The sequence below is a fragment of the Hyla sarda genome, assembly GCF_029499605.1.
Source record: "Hyla sarda isolate aHylSar1 chromosome 2 unlocalized genomic scaffold, aHylSar1.hap1 SUPER_2_unloc_10, whole genome shotgun sequence".
Taxonomy (NCBI): Eukaryota; Metazoa; Chordata; class Amphibia; order Anura; family Hylidae; genus Hyla; species Hyla sarda.
The window spans coordinates 365,001-375,409 of NW_026607597.1; positions in this window are offsets into that span (position 1 = coordinate 365,001).

Here is a 10,409-nt window from a genome sequence, read left to right on the forward strand (position 1 = left end):
AGTCTCTGGCTGGGAGGGGGAGACCCCACGTTTGATCTCCCGGACACCCTTCCAGGGCCCCAAGACTCAGCAAAAGTTTTGGGCATCACATTCGGCCAGGATGATTATCCCACCAAAAACTGGGATGGTAAGCTCCAGGATGCCACTCAGAGGGTGGACCAGTGGAAGGGTTGGTCTATGACCCTCAGGGAAAGGGTACACCTGATCAAATCGTACCTGCTCCCCTTGTTTATCTATCTGGGCAGCGTATGTATTTTACCAGAGGCTTACTACACTAGGGTCTACAGCCTGTTTTTCCAACTGTTATGGGGGAACAGGTTGAACCTAGTCAAGAGGGAGGTTACGTACCGCACGAGGAGACTAGGGGGTTTATCTATGGTAAACCCTGTGGTGTTCTTAACGAACACCTTCTTGAAAGCCAACATTGCAAACCTCTGGTCAGAGAGGGCTCCTCCGTGGGTACTCTCCTGCAGGGAATGGTTTCGGCCTTTCTTCCAGGAATGGGAGACAGGAGGGCAAGTGAAGGACCTCCGTACACCACATGGATATCTTCCGGCTTACGCTACCCCGACTCTGAAGGTGATACGTCGGTGGGGTCTGGGAGTGTGGGAGATCAGGACCCAGTCAAGGCAGTTCCTTGACAAACGGGTTCTGTTGACCCACTTCCAGAAGCCTCTGGCGCTCAGGGACTGCCCAGGTCGGGATCTGACGGTGGGATTGCATCTTTTAAATATGAAAAGGATCCCCCAGAAGTTTTGGGACTTGGCCTGGCGCTGCTTTCAGGGGAAGCTATATGTGAGGGACAACCTGAAGTACAGGAACTCTGATGACCGGGGATGTCCCCGAGAAGAGTACGGGGACACGCTGGAAAGCATGGACCACTTCCTGCTTCATTGTCCCTTTAATATAGGGGTTTACAACAGGGTGGGTGCTTCCATCGGCTGGAGTCAACTTGCCGGCCTTTCCTATCCGGAGTGGGCTTATGGGGCATTCAGGAACCTGGGTGGCCGTGATCGGGGCACTTTATTCTTAGTTAGCTTAGTGGTTAGGTACTACACGTGGAATGCACGGTGCTTAGTATCGACCCAACAGAAAGTCCTCTCCGAGGTGGAGGTATGTAGGAACATCACTGGTGACCTCGGGAAGATCAGGTCTTTGGAGTATGGCAGTCTTGGTACCAGTAGGGCTTCTCTCCTGTGGAGAGGGTTTTCTTTTGATGTACCTTAATTTTGGTTAGGGACAGTATATAGATGTTAGGGTGAGTATAGGGTCAGTTTTATGAAGGGATAGCGATAGGGTTAGAAGTAAGGTTCATAGGGTAAGCATTTTGAAACTTAGTTTTATCAGGATTGCCATCCTTCTTCCTGGTGGTGGGCTATGCATGTCACTCTAGCTTTTTGTTTTGTTTTCTGTAATTTGAATGTAAAGGGCTTGCAGGCAACCAATCTTGGGCCTGGTGGGGGTTTGAAGTACTGTATTACTTTGTTTTTCATATTATTTCTGTGGTTGTAGTGAATTAGTACATTGTTGAGTTAGTTAATAATAGTGGGGGGGGGGGATTAATTTTAAGTTGGGTGGGGGTTGTTGGGGGGAGGGGGTGATGCTTTGGGTCTGACTTGGGTCAGTTTATGGACAATGACTGTTTCAGTAAAAAAAAAATAATAATAAATAAAAAAAACACTGTGATACACGAACTCTGACCATGTCCAGTGGGAGTGGTGTGGGTGATGGGAGAGTTCATAGTGTAGGTTATTTTTCTTTAGGTTTTATTCTTGTTTACATGTATTTCATAAGTATAAATAGTTTTATGTATTTTTGTATAGTGTTATACCTCATTGTTGGGTAAAGGAAGTCGGACCAGATTTTAGTTGATATTATTGTGTTTATTTTTTCCCCCTTATGGTAATGTATCCATGCATGTGTGTGTTACTATAGTTTAAAGAGAAGGGAAAGGAGAAAGGGGAAAAAATAAATAAATAAATGAAATTTCCAAGTTGGAATTATTTTTAGTTATGGCAATAAGCCCTCTTTTTATTATAAATTTTTTATTTTTTTTTACTTTATTTTATTTTTTTATTTTTTTCGTTGTTATGATCTAATATGTATTGTGAGTATTGGTTGTTGTCTGTGTGTAAAATTAATGGTATTTCCAAGATGGAATTATTTTATTTATTTCCTTATTATTTTTATGGCAGTTAGCCCTATTTATTTTTGTTTAATGCATTTTGTGTATGGTATGTGGGGATAAGTTTCCTATTCGGATGTTTTCAGTTAAAACTTAATTAAGGAAAGCTATATTTATGTTTTGTTGGTAATTAATGTGTGTGTGTATGTGTGTGTGTTTGGAAGGATAATAGGTAAGAATTAGTAGTATCAGGCATTATTTGGTAGTTGAGTTAAGCTGGGCTGGTTGGTTAGGTAGGTCCTTTTATTCTGTAACAAAGAGTTTATATTTGTTACTTTTTCATCCTTATGTTTCAGCTGATTAAGCATTGTATTTGTGTTTTGTAAAAGTTTTATATTTTTCTAATAAAAAGAGTTCCAGCTGTAGCAAAACTCCCAGCATGCCAGGACAGTCAATGGCTATGCCGATGTGCTGGCCCCTGTATTCTCTGTGCAGTGATGACAACAGGGTGCCGCAACCGAGATCACGGGGGTCCTTTGGAGAGGGGATAAGATGTCTTGGTGCGTAGTACCCCTTTAAGAGGGAAAAACATGATATATATTTAACCCCAAACCAAATGTACCTTATTTTTATTTTCTACCTAATGTACATAAAGACCGAAAAAAAAAACACCTGGTCGTCCGATAGTTGCCAGATGTTTATCTGAATATATAGACCATCAGTTACAGAAATGTGCGGTGTCTTTACCAGCATACCTCAGAGATAAATGGGCGTTTATTAACCCTATTGAAAGATATCATACGGGAAGAGGACTATATGTGGGCAACGCTAGATATTGCTTCATTATATAGTAACATCCCACATGACAGAGGAGTGGAAGCTGTGTGATCTTTTTTAGTGGAAGATCCCTTGATGCCCATACATCAGAGGAACTTCATTTTGGAGGCCATTAAAGGAGTAGTGCAGTGTTGAAAAACATCCCCTATCCCAAGGATAGGGGATACATTTCAGATTGTGGGGTGTCCGACTGCTGGGGGGCCCCGTGATCTCCTGTACGGGGCCCTGGCTCGCTGGCCAGATAGCGCGTGTTGACTAGTGTTGAGCAGCATAGGCCATATTCGAATTCGCGATATTTCGCGTATATATGGACAAATATTCGTCATATATTCGCTAAATTCGCATATTCGTAATATTCGCGTAATATTTTTGCATATGCGAAAATTTGCATAAATGAAAATGTGCATAAGCAAATTTTCCCATATGCGAAAATTCATACGCCAGTCTCACACAGTAGTATTAGAGCCTTCTTTACACCACACAAGCTGGAAGCAGAGAGGGATGATCACTGTGATGTGTATTGTGAAAAAAAAAAAAACAATATTCGTAATTTCGAATATATAGTGCTATATTGGCGAATATTCGCGAATTCGCGCATTGCGAATATTTGCGAGCAACACTAGTGTTGACCACCAGACGAAGGGGCAGCCGACACGCCCCCTCAAAAAAAGCGCTATGGCAGAGCCAGAGATATCCAAAGGCAGCGCTGCATCAGTCCCCCCAAAAAATGTGAGTTCCTGGATTTAAATATCTATATTCAGGATGGCTGTTCGCATACTGCCAACTATTTTAAGGAGGTGGATGCAAACAGATACCTCGACTTTAACAGTTGCCATCTTAAATAATGGAAGAAGAACATTCCATTAGGTCAAATGAAAAGAATCCGAAGGAATTGTTCTTCCACACAAAAATACCTACAACAACTAGAGAACCTGGAGGATCGTTTTAAACAAAAAGGGTATCCCAAACCCCTTATACAAGGAGCACGCCAGAGAGTGGACGAATTAGAACAAAGTGCTTGCTTGAAAAATAATAAACAGGGTAATGCAGAGGGGGGTTATAATGATGAATTTGATTCTGTTTTTCTAACTAGGTATTACACTTCACACACCAATATTTTTTTATTATTTTTTTTATTTTTTTTTGTATAGGTAATATCACCAGCTCATATTATTGTGTCATGATTACTGGCACCATATGTAGTCCCCCAGTTATTCTTCTTTAGATGTTTTCCGTGTCCTGTGCAGTATCTCTCCCAGAAGTCCACTTGATGGCCCCCGTGGTGGTCTACACCCCGAAGTCATCAATTTTTACTCTAAGAGAGAGTGTGCAGCTGTTTCTGGAGACGGTCAACAATAACCTCTGCATGGTGGAATAATAGGTCACGATGTTTATCAGGATCAGTAGAAGCATCACCCACTCGATGATTATGATGGGGATTTCACGGATCTCGTCCCAGTCTTCATCATTATGGAATAATTCCTTTAATGTTTCATATCCAAAATAGAAAACTACACAGACAAAAGTCAGGCCACAGCAGGTGCATCTACTATGGTGGATGACTTTTTTTGCTCCTGGTAATTTATACATCTGGATGGACTGCCCAAGGTAGTATAAGGCTTCACATGTAATGGAAATTATCGTGCTGACAAAGTGTATCCTGGGATATTCTTCGGGGGACAATACATGCATAACAGCTGTGGAAAAACAGGAGGCCCACACAATGGCCAGCAGGATCCTCTGGATCAGGACCTGATGACCCCTGAACTCTTCAGTATGCATAACCATATACTTATAAATAAGAAAGGTTAGTACCAAAGTGCCAATGGACATCCCTATGAATCCAATTCAGAATAATATGCTTTCGGGAAAGACATTTCCCACGTCACTGTGAAGGAAAAGAAACCAATGTTATTATGGATATTTCCTCACTCCCAACCCATGAAATAAGAATCATGTGCTTGTTTATCTTACCTGATGCTCATCAGTGGCGAGGCTGCATGGCCGAGGACGACCGTCATGATGTAGCTGGTGGCAAGCCAGGCCGCACACCAAAACGCCAACAGGAGGGGGACGAACCCCAGTCCTTTTAGCTCCATTTCAGACAAGTAGAAGAAGAAGACGCTAATCTCACTATTCTCACTAATCGCACTGGAACTGACTGAAGGCTCGGGCGGCTGTCAGTGGGATGTCAGGCCTCCAGCTGTCTATGACATCACATGTGACATGTCAGAATGACTGCTTGTTTCTTTGAGCTGCCATGATTTAGTATCTGCTATAGACAGAACCTGATGTTTTTACTATGGACCTTACAGACCTCAGAACCCAAGTAATTAGTGCAGGGGCTCCATTTTGATCATCTCATATTTCACATTATTTGAGTTCCAGGGCTCAGATACATTTGCACCCTCTATAGCAGTGGTCTTCAAGCTGTGAACCCCCAACCGCTGCAGAACCACAACTCCCAGCATGCCGAGACAGCAACTTCGCATAAGGAAATAGTCTAATTAAACTTTTCTTATATATAGAATCCCTGAAATCTCCAATCTCTCCTTTTATTGGTTTATGATCTGTGTTACTTATTTGTTAAAAACAATGTTTCTGATTGTCTTCCCCCCACACACTTATGGGCTATCTCTTCAAACGACTTTATTTGACCTAAAGCGTATAATTGATTTACATAAATAAGCCCCTTTTCATCCAAAAGAGTGAATCTTTAATTTTAAGGAATTCTTTAAGTGCTTTATTCGACCATAATGAAGTAAAGTCAAATCTCCATGTGATTTTAAACATTTTTTAAGTTCCTCCCATACTTAATTATCTAGATATGCATGGGTGTAGTGAGTATCCCAGCTTCCAAAATCTCAAAAATATCCTTATAACGACCCATTAGGGTATGTTCACACTACAGTGTGTGAATGGAATCTCCGCTCGCTGAATTCAGTGAGCGAAGATTCAGACTGGCAGCCGGCGGTGGCGGTAGGACCGGGCGGCACTGAGCCGTCACCATTGACAGCTATGCAGTGCTCGCGGACTTCCGTGCAAAGAATGAACATGTTCTTTCTTTGGGCGGAACAATTTCATTGGCGCTGAAATTCCGCAGTGTGAACGGCTCTCGCGGAAACCCATTCACATTAATGTTAAGTTCACACCGCGGAATTCGGCTCTCGGAGTTCCGCCCGTGGAATTCGGCTTGCGGAATTCCGCCCGTGGATTTCCGCGGGAATTCCGTAGTGTGAACATACCCTTAGAGAGAAAAAATAGGACTACATTTTCCCTCCTTCTCATAATAGTCTGCAATTTTAGTGCTAAAAAGTACCTAAAAAAAAAAAAAAAGTGCCCAACCCCCATCGTGCTCAGCTAACGTTAAAGAAACATATTTCATTCTCGTGCTTTCCTGCCCCAAAGTAGTGAATTTAATAAAGAAATAAGAGCTTGGAACCATTTTTCTGATATCCATACAGTATAGAAACATAGAATGTGTCGGCAGATAAGAACCAATTGGCCCATCTAGTCTGCCCAATAATCTGAATCCTATCAATAGTCCCTGGCCCTATCTTATATGAAGGATAGCCTTATGCCTATCCCATGCATGTTTAAACTCCTTCACTGTATTTGCAGCGACTAGTGTTGCTCACGAATATTCGCAATTCAAATTTTAATCGCGAATATAGCATATTCGCGAATTTGCAAATATTGCAAATATAGCACTATATATTCATAATTACGAATATTCGCTTTTTGCGCATATGTGAAAATTTGTGCGCATATGCGCAAATTTGCGAATATTGAGCCCTCCCTTCATTAATGGTATAGAGAACTGTGACTAGTGCATCAACTCTGTGATTTTTTGCCCAATAAAACCAATAGGCTAATTGTGGTCTATGGGGATCTCACTGCATGTAAGATAAGCAGGACCGTCTCGGCAGTACAGTGGGATGGGAAACCGTCACTGGTTCGAGTCCCAGGGTGGACAGTGTTACAGTGTTGTGGTTAAACTTTACTTTCCTGGAAAAGCTGCTGAGTTGCCCATAGCAACCAATCAAATTGCTTCTTTCATTTTTCAGAGGCCTATTCAAAAATGAAAGAAGCGATCTGATTGGTTGCTAAGTATATAGTAAACATTCATATATGTGGTCAATATATAGTATACATTCATATATATGGGGGTAAGTATATAGTATACATTCATATATATGGGGGTCAGTATATAGTATACATTCATATATGGGGGTCAGTATATAGTATACATTCATATATATGGGGGTCAGTATATAGTATACATTCATATATATGGGGGTCAGTATATAGTATACATTCATATGTGTGGTCAGTATATAGTATACATTCATATATGGGGGTCAGTATATAGTATACATTCATATATATGGGGGTCAGTATATAGTATACATTCATATATATGGGGGTCAGTATATAGTATACATTCATATGTGTGGTCAGTATATAGTAAACATTCATATATATGGGGGTCAGTATATAGTATACATTCATATATATGGGGGTCAGTATATAGTATACATTCATATATATGGGGTCAGTATAAAGTATACATTCATATATATGGGGGTCAGTATATAGTATACATTCATATATGGGGGTTAGTATATAGTATACATTCATATATATGGGGTCAGTATATAGTAAACATTCATATATATGTGGTCAGTATATAGTATACATTCATATATATAGGGGTCAGTATATAATATACATTCATATATGGGGGTCAGTATATAGTATACATTCATATATACGGGGGTCAGTATTTAGTATACATTCATATATATGTGGTCAGTATATAATATACATTCATATATATGGGGGTCAGTATATAGTATACATTCATATATATGGGGTTTCAGTATATAATATACATTCATATATATGGGGGTCAGTATATAGTATACATTCATATATATGGGGGTCAGTATATAATATACATTCATATATGGGGGTCAGTATATAGTATACATTCATATATACGGGGGTCAGTATATAGTATACATTCATATATATGTGGTCAGTATATAGTATACATTCATATATATGGGGGTCAGTATATAGCAGTGATTCCCAACCGCGGTGCCGCGGCACACGTGTGTGCCGTTCAGCACTGCCCGTGGTGCCGCTGGATTTTGCCGTGATTTTTTTTATTTTTTACTATTATTTTTTTTTAAATGTCCCGCCCCGGCCTGACGGCGCAGGGGGGAAGGGAAGTCTGCGTGCGCACTGCGCACACAGCGTCCCCCTCTATCTCCTGCGTTTCCTGTGTTCCCCTCCGTCCCCTGCGTCTGCCGCGTGACCCGTGTTCCCCTCCTTCCCCATCTGTTCCCTGTGTCCCCCGCATCCCCCTCCTTCACTCTCCGTCTCCTGTGTCCCCCTCCGTCCCCCTCTCCCTTGCGGCGCAGTGAGCCGGATATGGTGCCCTGGGGCGGAACGAGCTGCACCAGCGCCGTACTCCCGTGCCTCCTGTGGAACTGCAAGCTGTGCGGGCCGGCTTGCTTAAGGTACCGTACCCTTTCCACCCCTCTGTTCACCTTCTCAACCCTGTCTAAATCCCCCCACCGTCACCCAGGTCCACACTCTACCCCTCCCCCCCGACCCCGTCACTCATGTCCACCCCCCCTGTCAGCCACGTCTGCCTTGTTTACCTCCCTGTCCATCTCTATCACCCATGTCCACCCCCCCCTGTCAGCCATATCTGCCTTGTTTACCTCCCTGTCCATCTCTATCACCCATGTAATCCCTCCCTGTCACCCATGTAATCCCTCCATGTCACCCATGTAATCCCCCCCCTGTCATCCATGTCCACCCTCCCTGTCACCCATGTCCACCCTCCAGTCACCCATGTGCACCCCCCCAGTCACCCATGTCCACCCCCCAAGTCACCCATGTCCACCCCCCCAGTCACCCATGTCCACCCCCCCTGTCACCCATGTCCACCCCCCCTGTCACCCATTTCCACCCTCCCTGTCACCCATTTCCACCCTCCTTGTCACCCATGTCCACCCTCCCTGTCACCCATATCCACCCCCCCAGTCACCCATGTCCACCCCCCCAGTCACCCATGTCCACCCCCCCAGTCACCCATGTCCACCCCCCCGTCACCCATGTAATCCCTCCCTGTCACCCATGTAATCCCTCCCTGTCACCCATGTCCACCCCCTCAGTCACCCATGTCCACCCCCTCAGTCACCCATGTAATCCCTCCCTGTCACCCATGTAATCCCTCCCTGTCACCCATATAATCCCTCCCCGTCACCCATGTTATCCCTCCCTGTCACCCATGTCCACCCCCCTGTCACCCATGTCCACCCCCCCTGTCACCCATATCCACCCCCCCTGTCACCCATGTCCACCCCCCCTATCACCCATGTCCACCCCCCCTGTCACCCATGTCCTTCCTCCCTGTCACCCATGTCCACCCTCCCTGTCACCCATGTCCACCCTCCCTGTCACCCATGTCCACCCTCCCTGTCACCCATGTAATCCCTCCCCCGTCACCCATGTAATCCCTCCCCCGTCACCCATGTAATCCCCCCCGTCACCCATGTCCACCCCCTGTCACCCATGTCCACCCCCACTCTGTCACCCATGTCCACCCTCCTGTTCACCCATCTGTCCCTTTGTTACCCCAGTCCACCCTTCTCTGTCACTCCTGTCCCTCTTTTACCCCCTTGTCCACCCCTCTGACCCCCTGTCTCCCCTCTCCACCCTCCTGTCACCCATGTCCACCCCCTGTCCACCCCTCTGTCACCCCTATGCCCCCGTCACCCATGTTCACTCTTCTACACCCATCTATCACCCTTGTACACCTCTCTACACCCCTCTGACACCCATTTACACTTCTCTACAACCCTCTGTCACCCATGTACACCCATCTGTCACCCATGTACACTCCTCTGTACCCCTCTGCCACCCATGTACACTCCTCTACACACCTGTCACCCATGTACACCCCTCTGTCACCCATGTCCACCCCCCCTGTCACCCATGTCCACCCCCTCAGTCACCCATGTCCACCCCTCAGTCACCCATGTAATCCCTCCCTGTCACCCATGTAATCCCTCCCTGTCACCCATGTAATCCCTCCCTGTCACCCATGTAATCCCTCCCTGTCACCCATGTAATCCCTCCCTGTCACCCATGTAATCCCTCCCTGTCACCCATGTCCAACGCCCCTGTCACCCATGTCCACCCTCCCTGTCACCCATGTCCACCCTCCCTGTCACCCATGTCCACCCTCCCTGTCACCCATGTCCACCCTCCCTGTCACCCATGTCCACCCTCCCTGTCACCCATGTAATCCCTCCCCCGTCACCCATGTAATCCCTCCCCCGTCACCCATGTAATCCCTCCCCCGTCACCCATGTAATCCTCCCCGTCACCCATGTCCACCCCCCGTCACCCATGTCCACCCCCACTC